Source organism: Megachile rotundata, chromosome 9 (genome assembly GCF_050947335.1).
Source record: "Megachile rotundata isolate GNS110a chromosome 9, iyMegRotu1, whole genome shotgun sequence".
Lineage (NCBI taxonomy): Eukaryota > Metazoa > Arthropoda > Insecta > Hymenoptera > Megachilidae > Megachile > Megachile rotundata.
In genome coordinates, this window is record NC_134991.1 from 9,173,511 (window position 1) to 9,199,820 (window position 26,310).

At 38.0% G+C, this 26,310-nt stretch overlaps 1 protein-coding gene across 6 annotated transcripts in view; it reads right to left on the reverse strand.

Moving 5' to 3' along the window:
* PlexA (plexin A) overlaps nt 1-26,310 on the reverse strand; it is a 496,310-nt gene that overhangs the window by 454,612 nt on the left and 15,388 nt on the right. For all 6 annotated transcript variants that reach the window (XM_076535614.1, XM_076535612.1, XM_076535613.1 and 3 more), the window contains exon 2: nt 23,651-24,474. The gene's annotated coding sequence lies outside the window, so the exon portion shown is untranslated. The remainder of the gene's footprint in view (nt 1-23,650; nt 24,475-26,310) is intronic.

The window sequence follows — 26,310 nt, forward strand, 5'->3', positions numbered from 1 at the left end:
ATTTATCAGTTTGCTTAATTACGAGCAGAGGATTATTAACGTAAATTAAATAATACACAATAGCTCTCGAGTGTTACAGCAAGTATCCCTCATCAAGTCAGAATATATCCTAGGTCATCCTGATTTTCCTAAGTCACCATTTTCCTTTTATTGGATTGCACATAAAAGGTAAATAAATGTTCCAGTAAATTTTGATTTCGATCCGGACCATTTTTGAGAAAGTCTAGTGACCTCTGACCTAAAGGTAGACACCGCAACGTTTCGAAAGGTCCTATCCTTGAATGGAGCAATTACGAAGCGGGATCTGGATTTGCCGGCTTCTTCAGCTTCGATGCGCTCCTTTTTCTTTGTTCGGATGCCGCGAGGTGGCGCGTTAATCTCTTCTTGAAGAGCCCTGCTGAATTGGATGATTCAGGTGAAGTTTGCCGGGAGTACATACTCGCTCGAAGGGGGGTCACCGCTATCTGCGCGTATGAAAAGGGGTTGGAAACCCCTTCAGGCCATGTTGGCAAGGGTTCGATCCCTCGGCGCACGTTAAGCCTCGTTTTCAGTGTAACACCGAGAGGGCTGGAACGAGTCTGTGCCGTGGCTGACAATAAACGCGGCGCTCGGCCGAAATTCGCAACAGGCCCGGCGGTGTCGCCTTGCAAAATTAACGAATTCAATCAACACCGGCCACCGTTGGTCGCGACGGGTTTGCTTAACGAGAAGGCTCGCGTTACGTCTGTCGCTGACACGTAATACATCGCGTTCGCGATCCTAATAATTCTGTTTAGTTAATGAGCACGACCGGGACGCAACGGGATCGGACAATCTGCTCGTTTCTGCACACAAAACTGGGCTAACATCCGAACACGAGTGTGTACACTTTCGCGACAAAAACCTGCTGGGTCATGGAGGATGAAATTGTAATTACATGCAAGAATATGAGGAATTTTGAAATTTGAGGAGTTGCGTATTTCAGAATTTACGTGGGTTTGAGAAAACTGTTCAATTTACATATTTTTCCACGAAATCCTGTATTGTAATCAAGTCTACTAAACCATAAAAAATGTCTGCAAATTATATCCTACCAACTCCTAATAAATCTCCCAGCAAAGAGACCAGTCTGTACTTTCCGCGATCCATAATAATTAACTGGCAAATATAAGTACAGCTAAAAACCCATTAAAAACGTTAAATGAACGACAATTAACCCGATTCAACAGTACGAAAATAGTAAATTTTCCGAGCGATCAAGATAATACAATCCTCTTTTCCTGTTTATTTCTTTTTCCCGCGCAACCACCATAATTTAACGACATGTCGTGTCTCGCTCAAGGGATAAAGAGGTAAATATCGTGACAGCGGTGTCTGGTTAAACTCTTAGCCCGATTTTATGACATTCACCATTCATTATGCTAATGGCCACAGCTTAGATAATGAAGAGCCACTGCGGATATAGTGGCTGGCAGAGAAGCGTATAAGGGACGTTGAAGGCAACTTAAAAACAGCCTTACGACTTTCGCGTGCGAACTATCGCGATATTTATGTGTCATTGTCGGCTCTTTACGACTCTACTGTCCGTGTGTGTCTACGTTCAGGTTGTACGATAAAATCGTAAGACCATCGAACTAACCCTCGAATTGAACGCATGCACACGTTTAACGAACTACGTATCCTCGTAATCGAGAAACGTTCCTCGTTCAATTATTTGTTATGTACTTCATTACCTTTATTCGATATGCACCAGCATCGATGCATAGGAATCAGTGACGGATTACGAGTTTCTGCGAACGTAAACACTTCGAGGTTCGAAGAAATGTAGATTTCTGGATCCACAACTTTGCAGATTCGCAACTTTAGAGATCAGCAACTTTGGAGATTTGGGTTATCTGGAAATTGTGCTGGATATTTGGGTACGTGGCAATTGAGAAGTTTGGGAACGTAGAATCTTCAACTTCGCAAATCTTCAAATTTTTCCTGTTTTCCAAATTCCCAAATGGCTAAATCACAAGATTTCCTAATTTCCGAACTCCTCATCAAACTTCTAAATCCACTAACTTAAAACCTTGAAATCCTCGTTCACCCAATTTACGTACCTCAATTTCAAAAATCTCAAGATTCCTATCAATCAAATTTCCTCTTGTACATGTCCCATCAGTACACTTGTACATATCTCATAAGATGTAAACGTCTTAACTTTAAATTCCACAAGGGGTAAAGTCGACAAGGTCCGTTAATTTTTCGTCGGTAGTTTTGACGAGCAGCGATTGTACCCGGTGGCAGAGCTTTTTTGCAGGGACGGAAGCAGTTGTCCCGAACGATCGAGCCGCATGAATGAGGTGCACGTAAAGGGCAGACGAGGGGGCAGGGAGTGGCGTGTGTACACGTGTCATTTGCAAGCTGCCGCCACGTGCTGTGCAGGGCGCTTTCCTCGAAAAATAAACAAAACGAGACGACGTCCGGCTCGGCTCGGCTCAACTCCGCTCGGTTCGGCTTCGCTGTACGCCGCGTCACGGATTGACGCGCGTTTACATCGCTCGGATTGCTCGTGTTACACCCGTAGAAAAAGCCGTGTGCTACAGCGTACGACCCGCTGCTTTCAGCCGCTTGTCCACGTGCACGCACGTGAAAACGAGATTTGCTCGCGACAACGTGTAAAACCAGCTCGACACGAAGACGCGTGAACCGGGATTAAGGCGGTTTCCAGCGAGCTTACGTCGCGATAAATTAGAAAAAAGGAAATGGAGAATGGGGGTGATTTTATGGAAATCGGTGGGGTGAAGACGATAGCGATGGAAAATTTATGAGCTTGTACTGGATGAAATTTATGTACACGAAATGGTTGTAATCGTATTGACGATCGCAGCTGCAGTGCGAGATGCTTTCGAAATTTCTAATTATTTCTGAGTACTGCGTTAATGAATTAAATTTTAATCGATGATTAAACGATTCTCGACTACGAATTTAATTGCTATTAATTGACTGATAATTGATAATTAAATATTTCTCAATGAAGCGCACAGTAATTATCCATTAATTGATTCTGAAACGTATTGTTACATTTTTATGTACTAAAGCATAGAATTTATATTGATTTTGCCAAAATATATATTAACCCCTTGCATTATTTTGACGAGGCCGACTCGTGACGCACTCGTACCTCAGCCGTTATCAATTTTACTCAAATTTTTAATACGCTTCAATTTGGAGTTCAAGTCCAATTATAAAAGTCAACGATTGAATAATAACATATTGACATAACATTTCAATTTTTTTTGTCTGTTTTAATGTTGTGGTTGCAGTTATTCAGTTCTGACTGATGCACCTAACACATAAGTCATAGTACAAGGAGTTAATGAAATTTAATGGAATTTTGAAGATATTGTATATTACTATTTTGCTGTATATTTTATTGTATGTACAAACTGTATGTATAAATAATTTCAAAAATTTGCATTATCTTCTATTGTATTACCAGTGTATTTTGCATGAGAACTCTTACAAACGAGAAAATAAAATAGACATTAAACACTATCTTCAATGAATTAAACTAATTTATTTGAAAGTTATCTAAAAGGTGTCTACACTGCAATGGTGCGAGATTTAAGATTATTTCCATTCGAACTGGAGTTTAAATAAACAGCCACTATAATTTTCTTGAAACAACTTTCGTTCCTATTTTAACGACGAAACCTCTGGTATGTGGATTTAAGTATATTAAATGCGGTAGGTATTCAGCTTCAGGTAAGTGAAAAAATAGTGTCAACTGCGTACGCGTTAATTGAAGAGCTCGTTTCTGCAACGCGTTAAGCGTACCTTGAAAAGGTAGATGCAGAGTCTGCGTGACAAAGTTTCATAACGAAAATCGTGTAAAATCAGATTTACACTGTATCGAACATTGCGTGTAGATTAAACGATATCGTTTAAATCGTGCACCGCCGTGATTATATCGGCCGTAAAAATCGTAATCGATTGTAATTAAACGAAATTGAATTCTAATCGACATAACACAGACGTAATAACAATTTACCGCGCATTTAAAACTAACCGATGATCATTTAATCATCGCTTAATTCGCATAAATAGCGGACATCGTGCTCGTTTTTCGGTGCATCCCGCTCGACCAGTCTCGGAAGTTAATTAAATTTATAAGCTGACCGGAGTCCATTTGATTGTAAACCTTGTCGGATAATAATAGAAAGAGAAGGAACAATCGGATACGTTTGGTAGGATGAAGCAACACGCGTCGACAAACGTGAACCGGGATTAAGAACGCGGCAAGACAGCCGTCCGCTATGCTGCGATATAAAAAAAAGATGGAGATATACGGTATTCGAAATCTCGTGGACAAAAGCAGACGAGTCGTAAAAGAACTTTCATGGGCTTTTACAACAGTCTCTAACGATCGGATTCCGGACATTTATTGCAAGCAATTTTTTCCACGACTAATCGTGACAGATTCAATAGCTAACCTTTTGATCGCGTTAGACACGGTTTCAAATCCGACGTTGATTAGGCTGAGGCAGCTGATCCGTATTTCTTTTTGATTAATGGATTTTCGCTCGTGTTTTGGAAGCTTTGAATTCTTAACTGTGGGCTCATTTAAATTTGTAACTTTCATCTAATTGATTCGTTTAGTTTCAATGTTTGACCCTTGATAATACAATTGTAGTTTACAACACTTCTTATTTTTGTTTAAATAATTTTAGTATCTAGAAGTTAATATTGTTGAATGCATTTTAAAAATTTGCGTCTTAAAAATTGTATTTAATTCATTTATTAGTAAGGTACGTTTGAAGGTTTAGGTACTTGGCCAAATGTCTAAGTTGACACAATTTCGAATCTCTAAAATTTCAGAATTTGATGAATTCAAAAGATTTATTCAAATCTCAGCAGATTTATTGAAATTCGAAAGCTTGACAGACACGTTAAAAGATTCGTTAAAATTTAAAAACTTAATAGATTTATTAGAATTCAAAAGTTTAATGTATTCGGTAAAAGATTTATTCACACTCACGAACTTAGTGATTAAAATTCAAAAATGCATCAGATTCGTTAAAAGATCGATTAAAATTCAAAAACTGAACAGATAAATTAAAAGCTTTAGCGAAAGATTTATCAAAATGAAAATTAACGGAGAAGATTCTGAAAAAGATAGGCGAGAAGCGCGAGAGGAAGAGGCGGCGGAAAGTAGAACCGAGACATTTGTTCAAGTTTAGTGTTTGCCCCGGCAATACAGATAGGAAATCTCCGGGAACGGTGATCTACCGTGCAGAGAATGAGATACGAGGTAGCAGGTCGAAAGGCAGCCCGACCGAAATGTGGAAAACGCGGCGTGGAAAAGCCTCGTTGTATTTCATCATAGATTTTACTTGAAAGTTGCATCCAAGCAGCGGCGGAGTTACTCATAGTTTGAAAGTTGTGCCCGTATCATTGCTCCCCGTGTCCCGAGACCTTTTGATCTGTTTGGATTTCATTTGTGGCCGCGAGGGAGCACGGGATGGAACTCGGCTTCGTGGAAACTACGAGCTTCTCTCTCTGAAAAATTTCTTACCCCTTAGGCTGTTTCCTGATGACATCGTGCGTTCCGTTTCCCTGGGTTTTCCTCGACCTTCTTCTTATTCTTCGCATCCCTCGGCTCTCTCCTCTCGCTAAAGAGCAACCACCTCTTGACGAGGCTCCGCTTCCGACCGAGCTCGAAATCCGCACTCGACCTCCTTGCGTTCTTCCTTTCTTTCAGCCAAAGATTAACGCTACGCATTTATTTGCGGCCAGTTGGCTACGGAGGAACGCCTATCCGCGGCTAATTTCGCCCCCGGTTCTAACCTTCCATCTGTAATGACCGATTTCGATCACCGACGCTGCTAGCTTTGTAATTGCAACTTCGGTTGTTTCTTTCGCTCGCAACCATTATACTGGCTGCCTCATAATATGTGGCCATCTTGCTGATGGATGTGGCGCAAGTTAGCCTCCAGTGGACGTTCCACCTGGCTGGCCATTTCAACATTTCGAGACTTAATCTGCGTCCGAGATCATTTTTATTAGAACTATTTTATTCTGTTAAAGGGCACATCCGAGTGAGACGGTTAAAATCTGAACCAAGTTTCAACCTTCTAACCGGACTGGGTCATAACAGGGAAAAATCGAAATTTCAGCTTTTGCCCCATTTTTCTACCTAATGAAATTGAGAAACATTGGAGACCCAGACCGTTGTAAGAAATGGCAATTAAAAGAATTATGAAAATAATTTTTCTACACAGTCATGGACGTATGTAGATTGTTATCAAGAACGTGGTTGATGGAAGGAATCCGATCATTGGCCGGTATAAAATTAATCACGATGATTTTCTTTTCGTCCAACACCAGGCTTCTCGATCGAGAGATAGCAGAACCAACCTACGCCCTTTTTCCCCTGGGAATCGAGATACGATGGACAAAGCGACGTTTCACGAGATCATCTCTCCCTTTCCCCTTATATTTCCTCTCACGTCCGGAGATTCGCATTACCGCCATCGGCGATCATCGATGACGATGATTATATTCCTATCTATCGGTTCCTGAACCTGACGAAAGCGAGTCAACGAACTTTTCGAGGCGATCATTCGTTTTCTCGAAAAGCAGAAGAACGAAAGGGAAAGACCGAGGTTTACAACGAGCCTCTCAATTATAATGTAATTGAGGACTTCGATAGGTTCGAGTTAATAGAAGAAAGGAGACAAACACACGATCTATTACGTCGTTTTCTATGCCACGATGAATTATACCTTGTTCGAGGTGGCTCGTAATCTCGTGCACCATTAACTTTCAACTTTCTGCCCCCAAAAACCTGCCGGTGAAACGAGGAAGAAAGTGGAAACATCGTGGGGCGATGTACGCATTCGAAAGTTTAATTTAGAGAAGAATCAATAGATCTATAATTGATCTCTAACAACTGTTCATAGCAGTTATTACTTATACTTGTATCGTATTGCGTGGAAGTTATTTCGAATTGATTGCTTCCCTTCTATGCCGAGTGAATTAAGCTTTAGTTTTGTACAAAAGGATGTATTTCTGAAGTATTAGAATGGCAGGAAAATAACTGTATAACTTAAATAGATTTGAACAGCTTGTCAAATTTGTGAGAAATATTTTTCATCATTTTTGTAATAGTAAAATGTGTAGTTTAATACTGCCACATTGAAGCAATTGGAAATTGCATCCAGTAGTACTTTCATTTTTAATACATCTTTCCAACTATTTTCACAACACCCTGTTCTAATTATTTAATTAAACAAATGTTTAATAATATATATGTTAGATCAGTGTACATAGAAACTTAAGTGTCATCTATATACATATAGGTGACGTGGGTGTCAATGTATTGACAAGACATATGTCTGAAAGCAGCACCAGTGCTTATATTATAAATATTTAAAAAAATAATTTCTAAGAGCCTAATAAATTATCAGTTTTCACTTATTTCAATTTCCAAGTTAAATCCTCAAATTCCTAGATAACCAAATTTCTATATTCACAAAATTCAAAAAATTCTCGAAATCTCAAAATTCCCAGATTCCCAAATTCCCAAATTCTAAAAATCCCAAAATTCTCAAATTTCTATATTCACAAAACTCCAAAAATTCTCGAAATCCAAAAATTCCCAAATCACCAATCTTTCAAATTTCCAAATCTCAAAATTCTCAAATTCTCAAACTCGCAAAACTCCAAATTTCCAAATATTCACAAAGCTCCAAAAATTCTCGAAATCCAAAAATTGCCAAATCACCAATCTTCCAAATTTCCAAATCCCAAAATTCTCAAACTCCCAAACTCGCAAAACTCCAAATTTCCAAATCCCCAAATCCCCAAAATCCCAAAACCCCAAAACCTCCAAATTCCTAAATATCCTATAAATATTTCTAAATAACTAGCATATAAAATGAGAATATTAGTAAAATACAGCAAATATTTTACTATGTAAGAATTACAAACAACCCCAAGCACCGCCACCTAAATACAAGTCCATAGAAGAAACAATGATTTCTTTGGGATATATCAATTTAATAACGTCAAGAAATTGTTTCACTAGCAGTAACAGAAAATTACACCGAACAATATCTTTGAGATAATAAATCAATAGAAGCAACAAATGCAAGATTTGAGAGTGTCGAGAGCGCTTCACCCGCAGTTCTCGCCTTCTTGTCCAATCTACTCACGATTAGGTTGAAAGTTCCGTAGGAAATGTACGATAACCGCGGGATACATAATCCACTTCGGACTAGTGAAGATAGAACGGAAAAGTTTTTCAACGTTCCTCGGCATAGTTTCTCTCGTAGTTCGATACACGCTTTTCCATTTTGTGGCCGGGATAGGAAGCACGCTCGAAGGAAGTCTGTTCGAAACACACGGAAACCGCATTAACTTGCTGCTAAGTTTACCAGGTCGGAATTTGTGTCAGGTATTTTCGTTTTAAATGTTCGATCGATGATCGACAAATTAACACGAATCGTTGAAGTCACATAAAAATTTAAGGATGTTCATTACACAATTTTAGAAGTGGACTGTTTGAGAATTGGACATATCAAACATTTTACGATACTGGGGTTCTGATAATTAGTTTGGGAATTTTAAATAACTAATTTTTGGGGAGGAAAATTTATAAATGTCAATTTTAGGGTTTTTCAAAGTATTAAGTCTTTAAATTTTTTAGTGTTGAAATCTTGAGCTTTCAAGGTTCTAGATTACCAAATTCTGGAGCTCACATTTTCTGATCAATAAATCGCCAAATAGTCAAATTACTGAATTATCAAGTTTTCACTTATTCCAATTTCCAAGTTAAATCCTCAAATTCCCAGATAACCAAATTCCTATATTCACAAAATTCAAAAAATTCTCGAAATCTCAAAATTCCCAAATTCCCAGATTCCCAGATTCCCAAATTCCCAAATTCGTAAAACCCCAAAATTCACAAATTTCTATATTTACAAAATTCCGAAAATTCTCGAAATCCAAAAATTCCAAAATCACCAATCTTCCAAATTTCCAAATCTCAAAATTCTCAAACTCTCAAATTCTCAAATTCTCAAACTCCCAAACTCGCAAAACTCCAAATTTCCAAATCCCCAAAATCCCAAAATCCCAAAACCCCAAAACCTCCAAATTCCTAAATTCCGAAAACCCCAAAACCTCCAAATTCCTAAATTCCGAAAACCCCAAAATTCCCAAATGACCAATTTTCCAAATTTATAAAATTCTCAAAAATTAGAAAAGCAACAATATCCAAATTCCAAATTTCGCGAAGTACCAAAAATTCCAGAGCTGCAACTCTCAAGAAGAAAATCACCGTCCCTGCACCGAATCCCATCTCTCTCCCCGTCGTCTCGTTCCCCGTTCTCCATCTTTCTTTCCATCTTCTGTTCTCATCGTCGTGGCTCGTTTTCTCATTGTCAGTGTCTGTCTCTTTGTCTCTCCCGTTCGACGTTTCGTTCGTATCCCGGGGTCCTTCGGCCGCCTGTAGCTCTTCTGGAACTTCTCGTTGCCCCCTCCCCCTGAATTCTCCTTTCGTACGATGTTCCAGGATGCCTCGGGCTTTCCGAACTTCACCATCTTCTCTCGTCTGGAAGAGGAACACGCGAGGAAGAAGGAGCTCTGGCTGTCTTTTCCCTTTCCGCGCTTTTTATGTACTCGCTTCCTCGTCTTGATTTCTTGACTCCTCGGATCGTCTGTATTTTCGTCGGCACCACCAACAGATTCCTCTACCTGTCTGCTTGTTTGGTCCGTGTTCCTCGCTTTGTCCATTATCCGACGTGTACGTCGCGTCTTCTCCTTCTGTTAATTTTCTACGGGGAACGCCGTGCAACCGCGATTAAGACGAAATACAACGGATCCATCGAACCGTAGAAACCACCGGGCTTCTTCTACCTTGGCCGTCCCTATCGGCAACCATCTTTCGACCGTCCTAACGACGAAACTTCGGGTAATTGGATTTAATGAGCATTCTTTTCCCGTTCGAAAGATCCCGATACCGGACTCCGGCTTGTTTAGTCCTGTGCTCGTTCGATTGTGAAACGGCAGTCTACGATGTACAGGCTGAACCATCTTATAGACGTGGTCCTCGCCCTTTTTTATTCGTGTACATCAATCCAAATCATCGATACATATACAATCCAAAATTCTGTACACCTGTACGCAGTACTTGCAAAAATTACCATCAACTACGGAAACTTGTTATTACAAGATGAAATAAATATGTCATCTGGTGTTACCTGTATGAGTATACAGGTCTGTATGATACCAATTGAACTGCAATGTATTTTACATTTTATGAAGATACTTAAATTACATTTTAATTGATTGTTCTTTTTGGTATAAAGAATACATGTATTGTAAATTTATAACATGTAAATTAAACACTTTTTTCGTGTACACTGGAAGACATCATATAAGTTCTACTGCTTTTTGTGCATAATTGTAACAGTTGTAAGACAGTCATAAAAGTCATGCAAAGTATGCGAGTGTCAGAGTTCAACCGAGGTATGGCAATTTTTTACAGATGACACGAAGTATGGTGCATGTAATACCGAGTCTTACCGTTTACGGTTATTATTATTGAATGCAGTAAAAGAGAATCATTGGACGACGAAACTCGATGCAAAAGCCAGCGGGAGAGACGAGAAAGGCGTGTCTCATACCGCACCGAAAAGGTTGAGAAACGAGTCGTACTCCATTAGGTAACTCGTTAATCCATTTGTATCGTATCGATATGTAAAATGAAATTATCGTGATTTTACTTCTGTAATTTTTGTTTACATTTCGAGTGGAGGAATAGACATATTTGATTTGTTTTGATTAAGGGAGGAGAATTTAGTATTGGTTGTATTCGATTCCTGAATAAGTTGTATAAAATTAACAATTTTATTTTTCTTAAATGTGAAGTCTTACATCTGCACATTCCTACATATCTTAATTCGCAAAAGTTCTCAAATTTCCAACCTCTAAAATTCTGAAATTCTTAACTCCACAAATCTCCAGATTTGCACATCCTAAATCTCAACGTTCCTAAAAATGCTCACATTTACAAATTCTTATATCCCCAATTCCAAAATTGCAAAATCCAAAAATTGCAAATTCCAAAATTTAAAAATTGAAAAAAGCTGAAAGTCGAGAATAAGAAAATCAAGTAGATGCAAGTATCTAACAACCGAATATAATTCGCCACTCAACATCTCATCGTGCCTAGAATAGCAAAACGATTATAGTCCATACTTTATTAGCATCCCTAAGAAACGCGTACAGAAGCGTTTCTCATTTTCCTAAAAACGCATACCATAAATCACCGGATGCACAAAAACATTATTGATTTCCATCCGTAAAGTTTCGAGTCTAGGAACAGATTAAAGCTCGATTCTGAAAGGATACTTCACACGCGCGTACCAAGTTTCGTGGTGGCAGGAGCATAAATCATGGCCGAGTATCGCAAGACCTTTAACGTGCAGAGAACCAACGACTGTCGAGTTGCTGATGCATATTCAAGCAGCGGGCGTTGAGTGAAATCTGGCCGAAGCAGCCACGATTACGTGTATCCGATGCACGATCAAGACGTGCCATTGTTTCGTCATTACGTAGCTACGGAACAGGGTCTAGATAAGCTTGAACCCTCGTCATAGTTGACGATTCCAGGTCCGGTCAAGCTGTGCTACGTATTCAAACCCTCCGTGACTTCGCCGAAAAGGTATTGAAGAACGATTTCCGTCACATTAGAACCGGGACACGCATCGAATTCTTTCGTCCTTGTGCATATTCGTTACACGAAATTCATACCTCGACTTCCTTGGAAATCTGCTGGCTTAAATTTCGGAGCTGGAAACGTGCATGGAAACGCAACGAGGAAACAAAGACTATGTCATATAGCGTACTCGTGTAGAGATGAGATGCGGAGTTTGACAAAGAATACGTGGATCTGATTGATATTGCAGATTTAGGAACGTTATTATGTCAAGATGTATTTATTTTTGTCGAACGAGTGTAGATTATAGCGATTCAAGGATAAAGATAGAAATAAAGAAGGTATAAAGATAGAAATATAGCGATTTGGAATTTTGTGTAAACATATACTTCAAACTTAACATGTTGCATACGTATATGCAGATGTAGGATTTGTAAATTTCAAAATTTACGTATTTGGAAATTTGAAATTACGAGTTTGGAAATTTGGGAATGTTTAGTAATCTCAATATTTTACAGAAAAAAACAATCACTTCAAATTGAGAAGAGGAGTTCATAATGGAATTCCTAAGTCGCCATCTCTAGACCATCAAATCCCTATATTCCCACGTTCCGAACTCTCCATATCCTTAATTCACAAATCTTTATGATCCCAATTTCTCCACATCCCCGCATCCCTAGATCCTAAAAAGATTCCTTGATCCGAAACTTTCAGATCGCCAAATCCCTAAATCCAGAAATTCTCCCCACATCTCTAAATCCACAAATCTGTTTCCAAACATCTATCTCTACGAATACCTATATTCTCAAATTGATAGATCCCCAAATTTTCGTATCTTCAAATATCCATAAAAATAAACGACTCTTCTAAACGTGAGCTCCCCTTTAGTCATCATATTTTCCCTAAGGGAACCACAGATTTACTGTACTATATATTTTCGGTCCTCGCGTGCACAACGTGACCGCGAGGTTGAAAATAAAACGATCGAAACGGCAGTCAATGAGTGGCATGAATAGACGTTTACACAACGATGTTTTGAGACGATCAGGCAAGAAAACGGTTTAAAAAAACGAACAACGAACTCGCTGTCAAAGAGAGACGTATTTGGAGGATGAATTCTGTTGATTGTTAAGGCGAGGAAGAAAACAGAGAGAGAACTCGATAGAGGATGATCGAGAAAAAGAGGCTAACGATGGCGTCCCACACACAGAGGATGAAGAGGAAGAAAAAAAGAATAGAGAAAACAAGAGTCTGGAACAGTCGAACAGGTTGAGGTCACGTCAGAAGATATCTTAGGTCCAGCTTTTCGGCCGGTCTCCTTTGGAATTCGCCGAGCACGTAAGGGATATTAAAACGAGTCGAGTAATTTCCTCTGGAATTCGTCGGCTGTCTAATTAAACTTTCCCGTTTCGATCGATAAGGAAAGAAAAATGTCAGCAAACGACAGCGGTGAAGTTGACCAGGTGGTTCGATTACGTGTACACAGCAGAGGCGAAGAAATATCGATAGCATCTCGATTAACATCGATCATATTGTTGGTTTTTCGGGGCTCCGTGTTGGGTCTTTTGCTGATTTAGATTCTGAGGGTTTGCGGATTTGAAGGTTTATTAAGGTGAGAATTTGGTAATTTGACAACATGAGGATTCGGTTTATTAATATGAGGATTTGGAAGTTTGGTAATTTGGTTATGTGAAGATTTGTATATGTGTGAATTTGGCCATTTTTAAGAAGTTTGAGCATTTTTGGATATGGGGGTATACAAATGCAGGTAGTTGGAAAATTAGAAATTTTAGTTACAACATATAAATTAGACAATGTATTTGAAAATGTTGAAATCACCTCCACACACATTTCCTTCTCTACAAAGCCCTATATATTATCCCCGCACACAATCGATAATTCTTAACGAATTACCATCAACACCATACATTTAACTGCGCCATCCAAGTAATCCCTATCGCACGAAAATCTGTGAAAAAGCAGTTTCCATAGCATTCCCAGGTGCGAAAAGTGCGCATCACTTTCCCCTGGCAAAAGTAGTATAACTCCTTCGGTTCGTCTTCTCATTATCAGCGCAACACGGATACATATTTTACGAGGGTACAGAGGTTGAACCACGGAGTCGTGACGAGGAGAAAGAGATACGCTGACAGACGCGGAATTAAGGAAGACGAGAAAAAAAACGGGAAAGGGAGACGGAGATACGATTCGGTGTGTAACACGAAGAAGAGAGAGCGCGAGAGGAAAGAGAATCCCGTGAAACCGCGAAAGAAACGCGAGAGATAAATTTTGTTTGTGGAAGAGAGGAAAAGAAGAGAGGCACGATGCGATGGATGCATTCGAAAGGGACTGGCCGAGAGAAAGGGGGACCGAGAAGAGGATCGCGAGAAGGTGAGGCCCCCTCTGTTGCCCGAGATAACTCTGAGGACATTGAGGCCCCGTGGGACTGGCGAGCTACGGAGTTTGTTCCTTCTCTTCTCTCTCACGGATACGAAACCGAGAATCTAGGACTCGACGTGTATACAAGCCATGTACCTACGTGTACAGTCAGCGACAAATCTGCCTTCCCTACGATTATATTGCAGCGAAGGGCATCTACTATGATTTTATAAATATTTGCAGTTAACAATTTTGCGATATGGGAGCTTTCGAAATTTCGGGACATGAGGGACCTTAGGAATTGGGGGTTGGATCTTGGGATGTGGGGATTTTGGAGTCTGGGAATTAAGGCTTCTTGGAATTTGGTGTTTAGGGATTTTCTCATCTGGGAGTTAGGGGTTCTTGGAATCTGGGATCTACAGATTTTGTTACTTAGGAGTTAGGGGTTCTTGAGATGTTGGATCTGAGGATTAAGGTTTTTTGGAATTTGGGATGTGGAGATTTTGGGATCTAGAATTAGAGGTTCTTGGAATCTCAAATCTTGGAATTTTTGAACGTAGGAATTGGGGTTCATGGAACTTGGGATGTAGGGATTTTGAGGCCTAGGAATTAGAGATTCTTGGAATTTGAAATTTAGGGATTTTCTTATCTAGGAGTTAGGAGTTCTTGGAATTTGGGATCTACAGATTTTGTTACTTAGGAGTTGGTATTCTTGAGATGTTAGATCTAAGGATTAGGGTTTTTTGGAATTTGGGATGTGGGGATTTTAGGATCTAGAAGTAGACGTTCTTGGAATTTCAAATCTTAAGATTTTTGAACGTAGAAATTAGAGGTTTTTGGAATCTAAGAACTTTAGAAACTAGGAATTATAGAATAGCCGTCTACTCTTATATCATCAAATAGTAACACATCTTGTATGTTCCAAAATCAATGTTCTACTGTCACCTACAATCAGCCATATTTTTATGTCATCACATAGTGTCAGACTTTTACACATCTTCAAAATTATTATATTTTGCCAATACTCAACCACTGTGTATTAATAAGCCACTTCATATTAAGAATATTGATAAACCATTCATTGTAGCTATTTTAATAAAACTTCAACCTTCAACTGTACATCAAATGAGCTACTGTGTTGAACACCAAATGAACTGAACATCAAATGAACGATATTATTTTGAGCTACTTTTTTGATATGATTTGATCATCATATCATAGCAGACTCGAACGTAAATATTGAAAAATCGGTCATTGTTATATCAGATAATAAGGAACTATATAAAGTTTGTATTAAGGACACTATGAAAACGCTTCTCTCTCACGGATCGAAATGGAGAATGTAAGATTGAACGTATATAGATGTATATGTATATAGGTAGGCGTACGTATACATAGACAGTTGGGTACGGTACGACAGGCACGTTCTTACACGAGGCATGGCCTCCTCTCATCGTTTCTTCCTCGTGCAGCACGTTTTCTATAAGGGCGCCGTACCGTGCCCGGTTGCATCATTGCGGTGCAAGCCAGACCGGTACAGGTCGTTTCATCTGTACTTTAAACGAGACGCCTTGTTCTACCTAACGATTTGTGTACCTTCCATCGTTGCACGTTATGCTTGTGTTCTACACGCTCTCTATAATAGCTCATTGTTTGCGTGCCACGATGACAACGAGAGGTACACGCTGGATCAAAGATTAACTGAGTACCGAGCAAATACCACTTTGGTCCTTAAACTCTTGGGATTTTTGACTTTTTCTGTTTTGAGATTTTGCAATTTTGGAATTCGGAACTTTGGGATTTGGAGGTCGGAAATTTTTGGATCTGGAATTTTGGGAAGTGGAAGTTTGGGATTTTGAAGTTTTAATATTTGGAATTCTCGAATTTAGAATTTTAAGATTTGGAATTTTTACATTTGAAAGTTTGGGATTTTCAAACTTTGAAATTTGGAATTTTGGAACTTGAAATTTTCAAATTTGGTATTCTGGGAATTGGAAGTTTGGGATTTTGAAATTTTAATATTTGGAATTCTCGAATTTAGAATTTTAAGATTTGGAATTTTTACATTTGAAAGTTTGGGATTTTCAAACTTTGAAATTTGGAATTTTGGGACTTGAAATTTTCAAATTTGGTATTCTGGGAATTAGAAGTTTGGGATTTTGAAATTTTAATATTTGGAATTCTCGAATTTAGAATTTTAAGATTTGGAATTTTTACATTTGAAAGTTTGGGATTTTCAAACTTTGAAATTTGGAATTTTGGGACTTGAAATTTTCAAATTTGGTATTCTGGGACTTGGAAGTTTGGAATTTTAAAAATTTGAGATTTGCAATTCTTGGATTTAAAATTTTTACATTTGAAAGTTTGAGATTTTCAAACTTTGAAACTTGGAATTTTGGGACTTGAAATTTTCAAATGTGGTATTCTGGGACTTGGAAGTTTGGAATTTTTAAAATTTGAGATTTGCAATTCTTGGAATTAGAATTTTGAAATTTGGAATTCTAAAATTTTTAATTTTGTGATTTGAAACTTTAAGATTTAAAAAATTCAAGCTTTGGGATTTTGGAATTTAGAATTTCTTAATTATTCACCAATTGTAAAAGCTTAATTAAAATAAAATAAAATCCGATATTCAAGACAAAATAAGGACTATAATAAAAGTCATTACTTAAAATTAAATAAATCTATCATTAAAGACTGTAATTTAAAATTAAATATCTGGTTCAGAATAAGCTACATTCTATCAAATGTTATTGAATAGAAGAAAGGTACAAAAGCAGCATTATTATTACCCGCGTAAATCCTTTTGAAATACCGCCCATATTAATCCGATCGAACCAAACTAAGAAAAAAAAGGAAAGATCTGGACAGCGTCATTTGGGGTCAGAGGGTACCTGAAATAACACAGAACGGAGGGCTCGTCGGATTACTCCATGTATTTGTTCAGAGGGTTCAACTCGTAAATTGTTTCTCGGGGCTTCAGAACACTGTTACGATTCTCACAGGTCGAAGGATAGCGGTTTGTTTGATCAGAAGAAGATCCACTGAAACATCAATGTGATCTTACGTAATAACTATCGGAATACTGAAATTCCCTTCAAATATTTGTAAACACTATTTTCCCTTCGCTCAAAGAGATACCTAATTAATTTGCGTTAAAAATCAACGCAATCTCGTATCAAAAACAGGTATCACACTTGTGATAACAGTTGTGATACTTGTATCTACTAATAAATAATTCAGCAATCACACAATTGTGTATTAAATTTGTCTATTAGATTTTCATCTTCCTATCTCTGGTGTCACAAAATAAGAACAGAGTTTTGAATCTATTTTGCTACAAACAATTTTCTTTTGGAACACACTGTATACAACAGAAAAATGCAAGACACACCTCATACTTTTCCTTCATAGACAGGGCGTTACAAAAAGTTTGATTAGAGATTACCTAAGAATACCGATGAAACATTTATGTACACACATTTATCTAAACTTTCAATTTTAAATTTATATACCACAAATGCTATTTCGCGCTAATTTTGTATCATCAAATCATATTACACCTTACAGGTTACGAAACTGGTCATTATTTACTGTAACTGGCAACCGGCCATTTTGTATAATGAATATTGATGAGACGTGGATTTAATCATTTTCATGAAACTTCAACCTTTAAATTGATATAATTTACGTGCTATTCGGCACTACTTTTATGTCATCAAATTACTCCAGACCTGTCATCATATTTTAGCATCATTTAAACCAATTAAAATCGGTCATATTTTAGTGCAATTGATAACCAGCCATTTTGTATTAAGAATATTGGTGAGACGTTTATACAGCTATTTTCGTAAAAGCTCAACCTCCAAATTGATATAATATACGTGCTATTTGCTACTACTTTTATGTCATCGAATCACCCCTTTCATTATATTTTATCGTCAATTAAACCATTTAAAATCGGTCATATTTTAATGCAATTGATAACCAGTCATTTTGTATTAAGAATATTGGTGAGACGTTTATACAGCCATTTTCGTAAAAGCTCAACCTTCAAATTGATATAATATACGTGCTATTTGCTACTACTTTTATGTCATTGAATCACCCCTTTTACCGTCATTTAAGTCGTTTAAAATCGGTCATACTTTCATGTAATATAACCAGCAGCCTTGTATTAAGAATATTGATGAAACACTTATGCAGCCATTTTCATAAAACCTCAACTTTCAAATAGATACAACGTACATTATACTACTGTTATATGATCAAATATTAGACTTCACTTATCACTATCACTCATGTTCTAAAATTGATCATTTTCGCAGTCGATAAGCCAGCCATTTTGTATTAAGAACACGGTCGAAACGTTTAAGCGGCCATCCTCGTCGAACTTTGCCCTTCCAAACGATGCGAACAAGTGGTATTTCGGGTCACACTCAAGTGACCAAATAACGCGAGACTTTTGAAATTCGCTTTTTAATATTCAACAACACGATACGTAATACTTTAACGAGGAGTCGGTGTAAGTGTTAAGCAGCCACGGTATTATCCACAGCAAAACGTGGCCTGCTTTCGTTAACGATGCTGAACACCGTTCCTTTTCGATGCGACTGCTGAACGAACGAGAGTGAAAGAAAAAGGAAAAGGATGAGGCCTACGCGCCGACCTCGTTCCTCGTTGCTATCCTTCCTCATATTCCCCGATGAAATTGCCCAGGGTAGCCGTCGGAAGGCCGAACTATAGACTTTTTGAGGTTAACCGCATCGCAGTACGGCTTTTAATGGTCAAAGCCACGAAAGCTGCTCGTATTTTAAGCCTCCGCTCATCGCGAACCCAGGAAAATTCTTTCATCGTCGATTAACTTCAAAACGGAATACCGGCCAACCGCTAACGAACCCGCGGTGTAATTATAAATTTCTTTCGGTCCGCGAAAACAGCTGGGTACACGACTTTCATGAAACGATTACCAACCAACGACAGATACAGGTAAGCGAAACATCTCGAACGATGCTTTTTTGGAGCGGGAACAAATCAGTGATAAATGGATGTTGCGATCGACGTTTGATATATGTACAGGGTGATATGGAGCTATATTACAAGGAAGGGCGGATCGGGTGCCTGCTAAAGGATTTGGGGTACTGGGAGCATGGAAGTATGTAGGGGTATTGATGGTTCGTATAGAATTGAAAATTGAGGATTTGGAAGTTTGGGAATTAGGATTATTGATATAGAAATAATATGGCAATGTGGCAATATAACAATGTGGAAATGTAGCAATATAAAAATGGAGCAATGTAAAAATGTAACAATGTGAAAATATAACAATGTGGAAAAGTAGCAATGTCAAAATGTAGCAATGTGGAAATGGAGCAATATGAAAATGAAGCAATGTGAAAATGAAGCAATGTGAAAATGAAGCAATGTGAAAATGTAACAATGTGGAAAAGTAGCAACGTGGAAGAGTAGCAACGTGGAACAGTAGCAACGTGGAAAAGTAGCAACGTGGAAAGGTAGCAACGTGGGAAAGTAGCAACGTGGAAAAGTAGCAACGTGGAAAAATAGTAATGTGGAAAAGTAGTAATGTGGAAAGGTAGCAACGTAGAAAAGTAGCAAAGTGGAAAATTAGCAATGTGGAAAAGTAGTAATGTGGAAAGGTAGCAATGTGGAAAAGTAGCAATGTGGAAATACAACAATTTGGAAATATAGCAATGTGGAAATGTAGCAATAGGAAAATGGAGCAATGTAGAAATGTAGCAATACAGAAATATAGCAATGTAGCAATACAGAAACATAGCAATGTAGCAATCCATAAGTTCAGAAATGCAGAAATTCAGCAACTAAAAAATATAGCAATTCGGAAATCTAAAAATTTGAAAATTCGTAAATGTAAAGACTTAGTTTAGTCATTCGAGAATTTAAAAATGAAAAAATATTGATAATGAGAATTTGAGACCTTTATAATGCGACAAACCTAAAAGTGTCCATTACTATTACACAACGTCCGAAGACCTCTATCAATGGACGTCATTTTAAGCGCACAGGTGAACCCCAGCCTCATTGTATGCCGACGTCCGTCGAAATTACGTACGTTACTTTAGGAAAAAAAATACGATCGCGGTCGAGTATTGATCAGGAAGTGAACGGTACTCGTGCGTTGTATCAAACGTTAATTGAATTTCAACGTTGCGCGCTGTCAATCAATTATACTCGAAAACGAAGTAAAAAAAGGAAAAAATTGGAAAAAATACAAAAACGCGTCGGAGCAATCGTTAAATATATAATCTGACGAACGCGGTCGTGGAAACGGCGCATGCCATTCGTCGTCAATCATTTCGAAAGTAATTGCACCGTTAACAAAAATGAATTCTCCAGCCGCCATGTTTGTTTCGAACGATCCTGAATATCATACCCCTTCTCTGGGGTTGTCCATTGACGAGATAAAGGGATGGAAATGATCGAATGAAAATTTAATTGACTCCGAAATACTATCGCATAAAGAATTCACTCGTTTGAAAGAATCATCGAATCGAATCGGACAAATAATCACGCATCGTAAATACTTCAACGCATAAATATTTTAATTCTTTATAACGTCATAGTCGTTTTGTCGCACAAAGTCAATAGCTTGATCAGAATAATTTAAAAACCGATCAAATTACTTTCAACCTATTTATTTTTGTTCTTACTATCAGAATCCTTTAGATAAATATTAAACTCAAAATTCAATTTGCAGACTTTATGAGTTCATTACCTCGAAAGTGGAGCAACATTTTTCGACAAAAATTTAATTCAATAATATTCTGCCTCTTGTTGAACACGAAATTTGGGTTTGCAATTAATGTACCTGCATAAAGAAGATGGGTTTTGCACCACTTTCGTAATGAATAGCTCACGCTTCATTTTAAAGCTGTCTAAATTCTACCACGGTGAGGATTAAAATATCTTGCACCATTTTGATGTGTACGTAATTGATTAAAAATGAAACATTCACTAATGAACAGTAACAGTAAGCTATAAAGTGGTTATTCGACTCATTAATTGTTGCAGTGCAGATCCAGTTTCTATCAAAAATATTAATGAAGCGATAAGCTATCATCGTTTAACTTTCAGCATCAAAGTAATATATCAGGTCTGTAATTTGATGATACTTTTATGTCATGAAATCGTGTTACAATTAAATCTTGTATGTTTCGATATTAGACAACTTATATGCAAGAATTAAAAAATTTTTGTTGCTCGCAGTGAAAATATTAATAAAACTCTTGCATAGTTAGTGTCTGGTATAATTGTCCACCAGTTATGTTACATTAAAAATATCGACGGGGGTCCTACACAGTCATTTTCCTTAATCTTTAAGCTTCACGTTGATATGCCACAAGTGTAATTTGGTAATACTTTTAAGTCATGAAATTTCGTTCAAATTTTCACGAAATCGACAATCGATGCTTCCTTGATACAAACCAAACGCAGACCGCATTTGCGCTAATGCAAAACAGTCACACTAAATTAATATCATCGATTTCCCGTGTATGAACTAGCAAACGCGAAAAAAGAAAAGCACATAGAGTTCGACCGAATGTTGAATAGCATATGGTTAAAATCGAATAACGAGCTCATGGATTCGAATTAATCCAAGGTTCTCCTAAACGCACAGTGAGCACGTTATTAAATTACTCGCGTAATTCTTGCCAAGTGTAGGAACACCGAAGATGATCATCTTTAAATAATGACACATGTTTAAGCTCCATAAAATCATGACGCCGTGTTAAACCGAGTGCGACTAACCGTGACATAGAATTCTAGCGTAACGACGGCACACATGATCCTGCCTACAACGTTATTTGCAATCAACGACTGATACACTAACAACTCAGTTCCTGTCGATAAAAAATGAAGGAAAAAGGAGCAAAAGCATTAATCGCAAGCTGCGGATATATAATTAGCAGGGTCAACGACCCCGCGAGGTTCTTTTTCACGACTTTGAACCAGAGTTGGAAATCCACAGGAACAAGTATACAAATACGTAGACAATGAAAACAGAGCTAAGTTATGGTATTTACATAGCGAATCAGCCTCCAAGTTTTTTATTTTTCGTCCAAGAACAAAATCTACCGGACTTGTCCACCGGCCTAACGCCGGCTCGAATGAACAGAAACAAAGATGGTCGGTGGCAGAGACAAAACACTTAAAGAAGGAGGTATTCTATGCTCGAGCTTGTTTGTTTCTTAGTCCAGGAAGTGAACGCTGCCTGTTACCAACCGTACAATGAATCTCCGACGCGACATTGTACGTTATCATAATGTTCGGCCGACCTCGGAGGACAAAAAGCTTGTCCCTCCCTTTCGTCGATCTTTGCATTTGTTTCTTTCATGGATCTCTCAATGCGAGCTTTCGTTTCGTTTCGTTTTGCAAATGTACACTCGAATGCAACGTAGGGTTACTAGGGATAAGGATAGACGAGGGAAGCTACCCATTTGCATTCGATTTTACTACTCTCAGAACGGTGGAAGGTTTTCCTAGGTCTAGGTTTTTTCATTGAGTCTGGGTTTCGATCTAAGGTTCAATGTTTTTCATTTTAGATCTAGATTTTTCGTTAAGTTTGGAGTTTTAAATAAACAGACAATTTTTTTCCTAGATCTAAATTTTTCTTAAGTTCATATTTTCCTTAAAACATCGAACCCTTTTGCTTTCCAAATCACCAATTATATTTACTTTCAGGTTTGAACTTGGGCAGATTTCTACAAGGAACTTAAGATGAACTTATTTTTACTAGAATTTTTTTTATCTAAGGAAAACCTACGTTGCATCTGATTGTACAAAAATGATTCGCAATTAACAAAAGTGGTTGCAATACACAAAAACTAAATGTAAAATGAAAGTCATAAACAATGTGCAATTTGAGTTGTTTGGAAAATTCGTAGCATAATTTAATAAAATCATAAAAATGAGATACGTGATGTTTACAAGATAATTGTATAATATAAATTGTTTTTGATTGTTATTGAAATCTGTAAATCTTCATTTATATTTGTGTAGTATTTTTATAGCTGTACTAATGGTTATCGTAGTGAAAATAAACATTTATAATAAGATACACTAAAGTTCTATTAAAAATATTTATAGTTACTTCAATTTAAATACTGAATTTGTTACCTTATTTTATGATAGAGTACTTGATAATTTTGCTTATAGATTTGCAAATATTTACAAGTGCTTCTCCAACAGAGCCATTATGTAATAGTACTGAAGCTTGAATGACAATGATCAAAACCCTCAATATCAACCTAATCATGAAACCTCGCATGTCAATAATCAACCCAGTTATTAACTCTGAACGGTAATCAAAAATCTGCACGTCAACCTGGTTATTAACTCCCAAATGATAATCATCAGAAAGCTGAATATCACTCTAGTGATTAACTCCCAAATGAAAATAATAAAAGCCTTAATACCAAGCTATTTGTTAATCTCAAATGACAACAATCAAAGACCTAAATGCTCGAAAAATTGTCCAAACAACCCATAAGTGAAGCAAAAGATATCCAGAAATAAAAATAATGAATAAAAGTGTTGACTTACCTAAACACGTGGTAACACCGACGATAAATTTAACGAGGACGAATTTCTGGCGATTGAGGCAGGGGGTGGGGTAGGGGGGGCAAAATTAGTCTCACACGCCCCCCCAATGTCGCCGATGGACCCCCCGTCCTCGATGTTACTCCTTAGCTCCGTTTACAACCGAGCCACACTCTCTCGCACCACGGACCACTCACAAGTCGCTGTTAATTCTCTCGGATATCTCTCTCCCTTGATCACCTCTTTCTTGATCCTCTTCTCCCTCGCGTTATTTCGCTCTCTTCCCGTTCTCTCTGCGTTCAGGGCTTTATCGAACGGTTCGATCGACGGGCACTCGCGAAGGAGTCTGTTAATCGGTTACACTGGTCATCAGGGGTCGAAGAAACGCGCGACGAACGATAACATCGTTCCTCAAGGTTAACCTTCTCACAATTTGCTATACACCCCCAGACTACTACTGTCAACTGTTTCGTTCGCACACCGGGTCAGGAATACACGGTAACCCCGTTAAACACGTCGTGGTTATTCCTCACCACGCGTTCTATCTGTCCTATCTATCTCTATCTACCTATCTAACCTATCTATCCATCTAGCTATCTCTTCAGACGCGCAGAATCATCGCTTGTTCGATTCCTTCGTGTTTTACGTTGGTGGCCAGCGATAAACGGCGAGGGAACGTCGTGACACAACAACCACCATCACCACAAACCACCACTGACTCTTCTTCTTTTCGGCGTTACGAAGTGGAAACAGGTCCGTCGATCCGGAAGAGACCAGGTGTCTGCCGTGTTCCGGCACGGGGACCACCTATCCGTGCACCTATGTACCTAAAAACCATTTACGATCGATCAGAGACTTCTGGCGATACGCAACCAACGATCAACGCGAGTCGTAAACTGAATCGGAAGAGAGAGATCTAACGCGTTTAAAAAACTAACTGGGGGAGACAGTATGGCGCCGCGCGTCGTGCGTCCCTTTCTAGAAACCCTTTCACTCTTTCCACGCGTACTGCGACGGGCATGCTGGGCTTGGCTACACAAAATTGTGATATAAGGGAAAAAGGACACGCGGCAATTTTTTATTGAACTTTTTCAAAATTTATCGGTGGGCAAATCCGAGAAGTTTGTGGTTGGAGAGTTTGTGCATTTGAAGATTTGGGAAATATAGAAATGTGAGAATTTAGGAATTTTTTAATTTGCAAGTATGAGAATTTAAGATTTAGAGACTTACGGATTTGGTGATTTGAACATTTAAGACATTGGAAATTTAAAAATGTAGAAATATAGAAATTTAAGAAATTGAGAATTTGGAAACTTGATATGTAAATTTAGGAATTTGGAGATTTCAGAAATCAAGAATCTGTGAATTTCTACATTTGAAATTTGGAAAATTTAAGAAACAGCAAATTTGAAACGTTGATAGTTTGCAAAGTGCCATTTGGAACTTGGAAATTGAACCATTTAGTGCGTTAGAAATTTGAGAATTTAAGAAACTGCTAAATTTGGGAATTGAAGTGTTCTTAAGTTTTGAAGATACAAGATATGAACATTGGAAATTTGCACATTGAACAATTGCAGAATTTAGAAACTTAAAAATTTAGAAAGGAAGCTTAAATATTTGAACATTACAGATATTATAACTTGAAGATTTTCAAATTTTCTAATTTACAATTAAAAATTTGCAAGTGTAGTAATTTTATAATGTAGAAAGTTCAAAAATGTAATTTGGGAAAATTGGAAATGTGGAAAAAAATTTAAAAATTTTGTTATTTTTAAATTCAAAAATTTGACACTGTGATAATTTACAAATCTACGAAATTTGTAATAATGTGACAAATTTAAATAAGTGAGAATTTTGGAATTCGTTAACTTCAAAATGTGACAATTTGAAAATTGAAAAATTAAAAAATTCGAATATTTTTAAATTGTCATTTGAAAAATCGAAAGTTTCAAAATTATGGAATTAAAAAATCAAATATTAAAAAATTTGAGAATTTAAAAATTCAAAAATTTTCAAGTTCACACACTCAATCTCCTAAACCCATTGAACCACTCCATTCCTACACTAATTCATATCCAAAGGCCTACATTGCCCCCGCCGTACGTCTTTCACCGAATCCACCTCTCTGTTACGTTAACACGCGTTTAGAATCTCACTCGCACGTCCTCGCGCATTTCTAGCGAACCACGCGCGTACTCTTCGAGCACACTGCCGTCAAACTGTCAGCGCACAACACTGTCAATTTACGTCGCGAACGCTCCTACACGATTTCGCAGCTGCATACGAACGTCGCGAATGCACCAAATAAAAAAATACACACCCTTCAACTTCCAAAGAGTCGAGACAGTCCAAAAGAGGCGATCATCAGATGATCGCGAAATAGCACAGAACGATCGGTTGATAGTGCGAAGATAAGCAACGTCCACATAACACGAGAGATACAATGGACACAGTCTCTGATCGACGCGCGCTTACCGCTGTTTCCCTTCCCGTTCCCCCCTCTCCCGTTCCCTGTGCCGTCTCCTTCGATAGCCAAAACACGGGACGCGACCGGCGCTAGAAAAAGAGCGAGCGAAAGAGGCACAGCCCAGGAAGAGTATCAGGGTGCATCGGTGTCAGGGCGTTCCGGGTTGTTCGCGATCGGCGGCATGCATACCCGGTGG